The sequence below is a fragment of the Manis javanica genome, chromosome 6 (assembly GCF_040802235.1).
Source record: "Manis javanica isolate MJ-LG chromosome 6, MJ_LKY, whole genome shotgun sequence".
Classification (NCBI taxonomy): domain Eukaryota; kingdom Metazoa; phylum Chordata; class Mammalia; order Pholidota; family Manidae; genus Manis; species Manis javanica.
In genome coordinates, this window is record NC_133161.1 from 94907168 (window position 1) to 94916691 (window position 9524).

Sequence of the window (9524 nt, forward strand, 5' to 3'; positions counted from 1 at the left end):
ACCCCTGGCCTTGTATGTTCCCACTGAAAAGATGATATTTAACCTTCTGTTATCTAGCCTCGAAAAAAGCGTTGTCTAAAAGATAGGCACTCTATTCAACTCCTGTACTCAAGCTGGATTGACAGAAAGCTTTGCATTTCACTTTGAAAACTGACTAAATTAGGTTGTCATGCTGTACCCTTGATTTCTGATGGGGGCTCTGTGTGGCATCCTTGCCAGAAGAACCCCAGTTGAGTACACTGTGTATTACATAACCCAGTGTTTCCTGTATGAGGCCCCATCAGCATGATTTCCTTGAAGAATTAGTACAAGAAAAATGCATTTGCTTCCCTGAGGAACTCATATATTTCTTCTTATCTGACACAGGTACACCTCAGAGATATTGTGGGTCCAGTTCCAGACCACTGCAATAAAGTGAGTATTGCAATACAGTGAGGCAAGTGAATTTCTTGGTTTCTCAGTGCATATAGAGGTTATGTTTACACTATACTATAGGCTATTAAGTGTACAATGCCTAAAAAAGTGCACACCTTAATTAAAAAATACTTAATTGCCAAAAATGTTAACCGTCATCTAAACTTTCAGTTAGTTGTAATCATGGATCACCATAATAAATATAATAATAAAGTTTGGAATATTGTAAGAATTACAAAAATGTGACACAGGCAAAAGTGATCAATACTGTTGGAAAATAGCACTGATAGACTAGCTTGGTATACAATTGCCATAAATCTTTGATTTGTAAAAAATGCAGTATCTGTGAAATGCAGTAAAGCAAAATGCAATAAAATGAGGCCTGCCTGTAATAAGAACTGTGTAACAGAGCACGTCTTCCTGCTCTTGCTTTGGCTGCCAGGGGCCTTAGAGCCAATTTAACTTTGTGTTTGGGATTATATAAGCTCATTGGCCTGTGTACTTACATTTTTTTATCATCCTCCTTTTATTTCTTTTTTCCCTTTTTCATTAATTCATTTGTTTCAGTCTTACCCTCATTGATTACTTTGAGCAGAAAGGCAGAGTATAAATAAATAAATAACAAAAAAATAGAACAGTGTTTGGTAATTTTGAAAATAAAAATTGTTTCACTTTAGCCTTACTATTGGCCAATTTCTAATGACAAATCTATGAATCATATTAATTGAGTTGCATGTGGTATTTCTTTTAAAGTATTATATATTCTCACTAAGATAAATGAAACAAAATGAAAAATACTGTTGTGTTCTGGTTCCTTAAGTTTCAGGAACCCGTCAATTCTACTGAAGGACAAATTAGATTCTTTTGAAAAAACTGATATAGAATCAATCTAAGAAGATACTATCACAGATTGAATCCTTCATTTAAAGTGGAAAATGAAAAATAAGTCATTTATATTAGCCAAACTTCACTAATTTGCAGATACTGTAACCAAAAGAAGACAGTGGGTTAAAAATCCAAAAATTCTAACAATTTAGTCATAGAAATGGCTGAGTTTCAATACCACAGGGCAGGGTGTTTTCTCCCATTGCCACTGTCTTCTACTCTGCCCATTGTTCTCTTACTCAAGACTCCCTTACCCCCATTTAAAAAAATTAATCATAGAATAGAGATCATGGTGGCTATTTGCATAGAACATCAAGGTTATGCAATAGGAAGTAGACAATATTATCAAAACAAAGTTTTATCATGTGTATTTGTGAGTAAAATTGCAATACTTTCAGAATCTCTTAATACATCTCCATATCAATAGGTGTTTCCAAGGGGTGGAAAGAAGTAGTCCATCTCCATATCAACAGGTGATTACTTGGGGAGCAAGCATATCTGGACTGGAGAGGTTGTCCCTTTTTGCAGCCCAGTAGCCAGAGACATGGGCGAGCAGAAGTGGACGACTTCTGCTCCTTGTAAGCAATAAGTGGGTTTCTCTTACTTTATTTCTCCCTTTGACCGATTTCAGTTTCAAAGGTAATTTGCCCTGGGCTGGAAAAATATCCCCCCTTCCCCCCTCTAGGGTTACCGCATTTTAATTCCAGAGAAGCTACAGAGACTTGACAGCCCTTTGACAGGTGGTGAAACCACATGGGAAAACTGGTTGGAAGTCAGGTTCTGGAAGGAGGGAAGCAGGATACAAAGACTATGAAGGAAGGTTAGGAGAGAGAGAGGGCTCAAGGGAAGGATTCTGCACTGATGGAAAAGTGGCAAGCAAACCAATAAACCAGCAAACCTGTTTTGCATCACTAGTGATCATATGATAGCAATATTTTCTTTCTGGTAATAGATTGTTCTCTTTTGCCCCTTCAGAAGTTAAGGACTTTATTAAGGGGTGATTAAAAGTTTAACTTAAACTAAAGCAATAGACTGCCATGTTGAAAAAGATTCATGGTTTGGTTGAAAAAGCTTTGGATAGAAACCCTGGAGAAGAAACATATGAAACTTCTAGAAGCTCTTTCAACTGGTCCAGAGATGATTAACTTAGCTCCATGACTGTTATCCAGAAAGATGTACTTGTGGATCCATCAGACCTTGTATATCTTCTCTTTTTCCATCTTTTGGGAAATGTGATGCTTACCAGCACATGATTCTAGATGTGCCGAGCACATTCCTCCCTGAGCTCAATATCTGTAAAGTACAACTTAGCTGCTACTTCCATGATCTGTGTTGTTGCGCAGATGGGGTGAGAACTGACAGGCCCTGTGTTCTTCTCGCTCCCATTGCAGAATCCTTGCTGACCAATGGCTACAGCCTCTGCTCTGGCCAGAGCACAATCTCACCAGTGTGGAAAAGGGGCTGCCAGGCTCCCAGAGACAGGGCTATTATCTTTGTCACAACTGGAAAAGAGCAAGTTGAGATTGGATCACGGAGTGTTATTTTAAGTCACCAAGTTCATGTGTATGTAAGGAGAGAATCACAGAATCTCCATTTAATGACTAAGACAAGCACAGAACCCTCAGCAGAGTGTATTTCATAGGAAACGGATAACCAGATCCTCCCAAACCCAAACAATTAAAATAAAATAACCTCCTCCCATTTCCCAATCTCACATGCTCCCACCCTCAATCAAAATGAAGTTGATGATGTACTTGTCTGAATTCTGGCTGTGTAGCTTTGACTGTCCTCTCCTGAATTGTGGGAATTTCCAGAAATGAAGCACAATGATCTTGCAGATAGAAGCCCATGCAGTAACCACAGAAAGCCTCTCCCCTGCTGTTTCCTCCCTAATATACAGCCTAAGCCTGACATCGAATGAAAGAAAACTGGACACGATTCATAGTTCTAATATGTGGAGTATAATTTTAATTGTAGATGATATTTCACAGGTCTCTACCCATTTTCTTTTCTTCTTTCAGAAATCTAAGGAAATTTCCAAATGAAAAACGTTCTATGAACAATGGACCTGATAAGGTTTGGAACACTTTCTTTTTGTCTGTATCTTTGAGTCTTATTTATGTACTTTTGTAAAACTAGAAAGAATGAAATAGGATGAGACTATCTAGATACCTCTGAAATCTTTATGAAATAAATCTTTTTATACAAGTCATTTACAACACCCATAGACTAGGTCACAAACAGCCATCCTCTTCATCTGCCCATAACTTTAAATTGAACAGTGGAACCATGTTTGCCGAATTCGCTGAGAGGAGAATTGCTTCAAGCTCAGCTTCATTTTATTGTCAGGGCTACACTCAAGCCCGGGGTGGGCACAATAAATCATGATCAGTTGGCTATGCTGTGTCTGTATATGTAATTTGGCCGGTGGCTCTGGTTCTGGAGAGCTGAGAAACGGATGCAGTATCGTGTCCGTACATTATTCGCTTCCAACCTTGATATGACCATCTCAGAGGTGGCAGTCAGCACCTGAGGCTAGAAAAGACATCAAATAACAGAACAAAGTTCTCTTGGGTCTGTGGGAAAAGAAGTCAGGCTGATTATCAGACAGAAAGTCTGGGATGGCTAAGAATATGGCAAGAATGCAGGGCTCCATGTGTGAGCTGAGGTGGAGTAAACATAAGCAAGCAAGCTCCCTGAAGCCAAGCTTCAAGCTACAAGAAGGCTGCTTCCTATGGGAAGACAGGAGCTGCAAGCCAGGAGCAGGCTCTTCCCAGAGTCCCGCCCTCACCCAATAGACCTAGGGCAGTTTAAAGGTCTCCTAATCGGTCCCTGTGGCGTGAATGTCCAGAGGACTTCCCTGGAGCCATATAGATCCTGGGCAAGTCCCAGAGACCCACCCAGTCCCTTCCTGAGCCCCTCAGTTTTGCTTTCATTCCAGCTGCTGCTCTAATCAACTACATGAGGCCGACTCAAGGTGCTGTGGGTGTCAGGAGGAAGAAAGAACCTTCAGTGGTGGCTTATTCTGATTCTGACTTAGGAGCTAGCTCTGTGAAATCCCCTGCTACTGATTGTTCCAGAGCTCTTCTTGGAAAAAATTCTCATGTTAAAAATGGCTTATCAAGTCCTATCATGTCATATGGTCTGCCTCTCAAATGGTCCATCTCTGGGATGGCTAAGGATATGGCAAGAATGCAGGGCTCCATGTCTGAGCTGAGGTGGAGTAAACATAAGCAAGCAAGCTCCCTGAAGCCAAGCTTCAAGCTACAAGCGTCCGGAAACGCTATGTTATGCCCTGCTGAGGAAAATGGATCATGCTGAAGAAATAAAGAGTATTTCAAACTTGCATTGGTCCATCTTTTCGAATCCTATCCCAAGTGATACATTTGAAATGGAATATAGAAACCTGATGTCCAGTTTCAGACCCACATCCCTTGGATCTGACATTATGTCTAAAGGCTTTGTTTGTTTTGTTTCCTACATCTGCTTCGACTTGCCTGAGTTAACATTTATTTCTGTCCTTGAATGTTTTTTATTAATAAATTATAGAAAATGCTTAAAGTATCTTAGTATGCTCATTTCCCTAAGATAATCTTATGAAACCTATTATGCTGTTACAGTGCTAGTTTTTCCCTTTGGCTTTTCTTCCCAGGATGTTGACATTCTCAAGGTGTTCTCTGTTCTGTGGCAGCAGAGAGGGCGCTGCCCTGTGTCAGACAGAAACAAGCATTTCTAAAGTACATTCTCTACAGGGAGGAATCACCCACTGTACTCCTTCTGGACAGCAAAATATTGACAGCAACACATTCAAAATCTTTCAGAAAGGGTTCCTAACTTGGAACTTTTTAAGTCAAGATTTGCTGAGTATGACTCAACTGAGACTGATACAGGACTAGATGTGCCAGATGCAGGGCTAGATGCTGATAACATAAATATAAGTAAGATGTGGCTTCTTCCCTCAAAGAGTTCACAAGCCAATAGGAAAGAAAAGTATGAAACAAAAGCAAAGGGTGGTAATTTGCAGATGATCTAGTTGGGACATCAAGAAAGGAATTCACCCTGGGGAGGCAGTTATGACACACTTCATAGAGGAGCTCAACTGAAATGAGCATTTGCCTGATCAGGCTGGGCATTCTATAACGAAGAGGCAAGAAATCAGAAGACTTGAGTCTTCCCTTCTTACGGAGAGCAGTGAAAAGACCAGAAGGAAGGGTGCTGAGTCCAGGATGGGTGCATTATGGTGAGCCTTACCTACCTGGCCATTTTGTTGGTATCTGGAAGGCACTGAGGCATTTGAAGTGAAAGACTGAACATGCTTTGATTTTTTAAAATAAAACTCACGTGATGGCAGAGTTACAGATGGGCTATAGAAATCCAAAGGAAATGAAAACAGGATATTGAAGAGATGTCTACACCCCCATGTTCACTGCAGCATTGTTCGTAAGAGCCAGAACAGATTGTCTTGATACCTATTAAAATATTAGGCATATTTAGCACCCCTGATTCTAAAAAGTGGGTTCCAATACTCATCTTCAGATGTTCTAAGAGGACAGAGTCTAATAAAGGACTTTGCCATTACTTCTCTTTTAGGTTCTGTGGGTCATTATCTGAATCACACAAAGAGCTGTGTCCTATTAGGGACCTTATTTCTATTTTCACTTTTCCTCTAAATTTGTTTATCACTTATTCAGTTTGTTTCAACTACAAGTATTTTATTACATTTTTCTTCTAGCAGTTCTTCTTTTTCAATTAATATTACTACTTTGTTATACAAGTAATTCATGTTCACTAAAGAAAAGAGGAGATCATACAAATGAGAAAATAAATAAATAAAACTTGTTCCTAAGACCACCACCTAGAGAAAGCTCCAAGTAACATTTCTTTTGTATAAAACTATCCAGAAATGTTATGCATATATGCTTGTGAAATATCTATGCATTTACAGAACTGTGGATCTTCTATACACATTTCTTTATTACCTGCTTTTTTCACTCAAGAATGCATTGTTAATGTTATTTCCATGACAATAAATATACATTTTGAAGTCATTTAAAATGTCACCCCCATACTTTTTGTATATGTGTGCCATAATTAATCAATTCTTCGTGAAGGCCACTTAGCTTCATTGTTTTTATTAAACAATGCTGTCTTAAGTGTCAGGTTTGAGACTTGATTTTATCCTACTTGCCAGCTCAGAAGTAAGCCTGCTACTGTGTTGTGGATGCTGGCAGAAGACCCAGAACGCTTTGGTCAGAGATAAGGGACTTTCCTACCTACAACACAATAGGCAGTCTTAGCATCAGGATGTACATTGGTTCCGCACACCCCCACAGCAGTGATTCCATGGGCACACATGGATGCTGTGAGCACAGTGGGGTTGCACTGCAGCTGAGGAATACTGATTATAGGGCATCTGCTTCAATGTAAGCAGTAAGCAAGCTGCTCTTTGCGCAAGAAGGACACATTACCTCATCCTTGAAGGTCAAGATTGCTGGCTTTAAGCACAAACCTGAGAAATGGCCTGGGTAGTGTGGTAAGGATGTTGTGTTCTTGGCATACCCAGAAAGATGTGTAGGAGCACAAGAGAATCATGAAGGACTGTCTCTCAACAATAAGGATCATGCCTATATATTTTTAAATATCCTTAGAGTAAACTCAAGGGAATGAAATTGCTCAGCCAAGGAGTTTGCACTGCTATATGCTTTCTGCATGTGTGACCAAATTATCTTCTAGAAACACTCTTACAAGTTTGCAAGTCCTGGAAAATGACTATTGTTGTTCACTTTCTAGCCAACAAAGGACTTCTCTCACCTGAGTACTCAAGCCCAAGTTAGTGTTTTCACTTTTCTAGGGATTTGTCTTCTTTGTATTAACAGGGAGGGTATTCTAGCGGAGCCATTTTTTGACTGTGTCGATCTGAAAATAGATCACTTGTCCCAGGATGGTGGGAACAGGATGCAAAGCTATGCAGCAGCATCTCTCCCCCCTCTTCAGCAGGCCAGTGTCTTCCTATTTATGAGGCCCAGGCCCCTGTTTTTGCATTTGATCTAACACTGTGGACAGGTGGTGTGTTGTGTCTATGTGCTTGTAGGTGAATCTTAATGACATTTCAAGACATTAAAAAAACAAAGTAATTCTTTGGTTTGCTTTTGTCAAATAATAAAATTATTTGACATAAGTCTCATTGAAAACAGATGTGGAAATATGCAATTACAACATTTTTACTGTCCTTCCCTGGGGGCTCTGGGCTTACGCCGATCTGAATTTTGATGTTGAAAGTTTCAGTGTCTCTCTCTTTCAGGTGTGTTGTCTGTAATATATAGGAAAACTTCAGGGGAGGACCCTTGAGCAGTAGCTAACACTGCTGAAGACTGAACCATCAGAGAGCTAAATAAGCAGGAAAGGTTTGTTCTTGGATTAAGGCCTCCCATGCGATAAGGACTCTGGGGCACATGTCCTGGCAGTGATTGGGACCAGTGTTTTTGGGTATGGGAAATGCTCTTTTTATCATAAACTCTTCCTATGACTTTTGCATATTCATTTCTTTTTGGTTTCCTCTTCTGTTAAATGAGAAAGCAATCATCTGACCCTGATCTTAATTATGGAATCACTTGGTAAGTCCTTGCTTTTGTGTTGTGTGTGACACCCAAGTACACATTCTAGGGCAGGATTCTGTATTCCACCTCAAGCCTCCACTCCTTTACCCCCAAGCAGTGGCTCTAGAAGGTTTCCTGGCATTAGAAGCAGATCAATTTATGCAGATTATCTGTTGGCCAGATAAAGATATGTCCTTGATGTGAATGAGCTGGATATTCTCCAGAGAGAAACCCTCCAGGGGTTTATTTTGTCCCCAAACCAGGGAAGTGCATGCTTTTCTACTGTAATGTTTAAAGGAAAAGGCCATAGTGCCTAAAGAGCCACATTCAAAGAAAAGAGGCCCTAACTTTTTTCCTGACCACGTGGTAATCTTCATAGAGTATCTCTAGGCAGATAGAATCAATCATTGTTATAGACAGAAATTTTTTGTTCCCCTCATCTTCAAAATTCATATATTGAAGTGCTAGTCCCCAGGGTGACTGTATTTGGGGATAGGGCCCAAGAAGATGTGATAAATGTTATATGAGCTCATCAGAGTGCGGCTCTGGTCTGATGGTGTTGGTGCCTTTATAAGAAGAGAAAGAGACAAGAGAGCTCCCTCTTATCACCATGTGAGGACTTAGGAAGAAGGCAGCTGTAGGATGCCAGAGAGAGAGTTCTCAGGAGACCTTAATCTGGGACTTCAAACCTTCAAAGCTGTCAGAAAATACATTTTGGTTGTTGAAACCATACAGTCTGTGGTATTTTGTTATAGCAGCTTGGGCAGACAACACAGTTATGTAAACACTACAGAAACAGCCACTTTGACTGGGCAGAAGAGAAACCAATCACATTTGAGGTGACTCATCAAATGTGTGCAACAGTGGCATTTCACCCTGACTGGTCTCAAACTAATCGTCTCCAATCCCTTCTTGGGAAAGCACAAATGTCAGCTGAGCAACAAAAAAAGCAGCGTACGTGGGCTCAAATGTTTCTTAGCTATACTGAACTATTTTTCCAATTTTCTGTGAAACTTATGCAGATCCCAACTAACCAGATGTTCATCAGCTTTATAGGAAGTACTTTCTGAATCATCTACCTCATGACCCATACTGAAATTTTCTGGAAGTTAAATTATGTTTACCATGGAATTTGTGCCCCTGGCATTACTAATGGCAGTTGATAAACTTGTTGCATAATGAACAAATGAATGAATAAATGAATAATAAATGGATTTTGAACTGACTGTAGTGTATGGTCAATTTTCCAAATCATTCCACATTTTTCCTATCTTTGCAATAACCTATTTTACCCGAGGGTTTCAATGCCCCTCCCTTGAAATTGCCTAAAGAAGCCTGACCAAGATACTTTCATGCAGTTCTGGTCTGTGAAGGATGGGAGATTTAGAGGTGGGCATTTCAAGGACCATCGTTCTTACATGTTCAGTGTGTTCTTCCAGATCTCCATACATGGATGGCTTCCTTGACTCCAACGTCATAGCTGAGTGTTCAGATCATTTAGGTCTATTTCATATGCTAAAAAGAGTGCAAAATTCTCTGAGTTTTAGCTCAAGAAGCTGCCTCTTCTATTTGCAAATATCAAAATATTCAACTCACAGGGGCCTCTATCAGTAGTTGTATTTTCCTTTC

At 40.0% G+C, this 9524-nt stretch overlaps 1 long non-coding RNA gene across 1 annotated transcript; it reads left to right on the plus strand.

Moving 5' to 3' along the window:
- Positions 1-293: 293 nt before the first annotated feature.
- On the plus strand, positions 294-4813 carry LOC140850099 (uncharacterized). The gene is made up of 3 exons (XR_012132851.1): positions 294-414; positions 3321-3375; positions 4241-4813. It is a non-coding gene; the product is annotated as an uncharacterized lncRNA (long non-coding RNA).
- Positions 4814-9524: the final 4711 nt, after the last annotated feature.